Genomic DNA, 1,955 nt, shown 5'->3' with positions numbered 1-1,955 from the left:
CAGAATAATGGCCAAAAAACATATGAAAAAATGCTCAACATCTCTAATCATCAGGGAAATGCAAATCAAAACCACAATGAGATATCACCTATCTCCAGTGAGACTGGCCTTTATCAAAAAGTCCCAAAACAATAAACGTTGGCATGGATGCAGAGAGATAGGAACACTCACACATTGCTGATGGGACTGCAAACTCGTGCAATCTCTGTGGAAAGCAATATGGAGATACCTTAAAGAGATACAAGTAGAACTATCATTTGATCCAGCAATCCCATTACTGGGCATCTACCCAAAAGAGCAAAAGTCGCTCTATGAAGAAGACACCTGCACTCGAATGTTCATAGCAGCACAATCCGCAATTGTAAAGATGTGGAAACAACCCAAATGTCTATCAATACATGAGTGGATTAATAAACTGTGGTGTATGTATACCATGGAGTACTATTCAGCTTTAAGAAACGATGGTGATAGAGCACCTCTTGTATTCTCCTAGAAAGTGCTAGAACACATTCTACTAAGTGAGGTATCCCAAGAATGGAAAAACAAGCACCACATGTACTCACCAGCAAATTGGTATTAGCTGATCAACACTTAAGTGTACATATAAGAATAACATTTACTGGATGTTGGGCAGGGGGAGGGGGAGGGGATGGGCATATGCACAAACTATGAGTGCGATGCGCACCTCCAGAGGAATGGACACACTTGAACTCGGACTTTGGGGAAGGTGGGGTAAGGGCATCATACATAACCTAATCATCTATACCCCCATAGTATGCTGAAATAAAAAAAAAGAAATCTATTGTATCTGATAGAAGTATAGCTACTGCTCTTTTTTGGTTTTCATTTGCATGGCATATCTTTTTCTCTCCCTTTATTTTGAAACTATGTGTGTCTTTATAGGTGAAGTGTCTTTCTTGCAGACAACATAGAGCTGGTTTTACTTTTTTACCTATAAAAAAAAAAGAGAGAGAGAGACAAGGGATGTGAAAAGTTACACTTTAACTGGGAAACACAAATAGCACTCGCTGTCTTTCTTAGTGATAAGGGAATATAAGGTACAATACTTAAAAAAAAAAAAATCTTCGAAGGGGTGTTTCAATATGAATAAAATCTTTGAACTACTAAAATCTTCACAAATAAGACCCCTTTTTGCAGAGTTGATCTATCACCTCATAAGAACATGGGTCTCACTAGAACATTCATTGTAATTGTTCCTTCTGGTTAACTAGTTCTGATTAGTAGCCTATCATTGATATAGCAAACTTGTGTGATGCTGTGTAGCATACCAACATGTTAAAGGTTCCTACAGACTATAAGATGAAAGACTTCAAAAGTTAGTATATGCCTTGGGCAAGAGAGTAAGTATGAATTGCTGTTCTAGCTATCCTTCCTATATATAAGTGATTTTTTTTTTCTTGTCATGGGGATAGAATTTTCCACACTGTTTGCTGTGGAGTCTGTATTATTTTATGTAACCACTGGCACTATATGAGGGTTCTAGTTAGTTTCTACATATTTTCTCCAATACTTGATTTTGTCATTATTTGAATAGCCATTATAGTGAGTGTGTATGTGTATCTAATTGTGTGTGTGTGTTTGCATGTCCCTAATAACTAATGATGTTGAGCATCTTTTAATAGGCTTAAGTAACAATTATTTTTATGCTATCTAGTCTGTTCCCTCATTTTATATGTCTAGCCAAATGCCAATATCACAGCATCTTATTTCCCTTTATTGAAATTTTGAAACTAGAAAGTGTAAGTTCTTCTTTCTAAGATTTTTTTTCTTTTTACGTTAGTGTAAATTCTTAGTCTTTCTTCATGATTTTTAAAACAGATTATTGACTTCTATAAAGAGGATACTGGACTTATAATGTGAATTTCACTAAATCTGTACATCAATTAAGCACTAGCATCTTAAACTTATTAAGACTTCCAATTCATAAACATAGT

This window comes from Propithecus coquereli, unplaced genomic scaffold (assembly GCF_000956105.1).
Source record: "Propithecus coquereli isolate 6110/MARCELLA unplaced genomic scaffold, Pcoq_1.0 Scaffold23, whole genome shotgun sequence".
NCBI classification, from domain to species: Eukaryota; Metazoa; Chordata; class Mammalia; order Primates; family Indriidae; genus Propithecus; species Propithecus coquereli.
The sequence above is the reverse complement of the archived record's forward strand: the minus strand, read 5'-3'. Positions refer to the sequence as shown.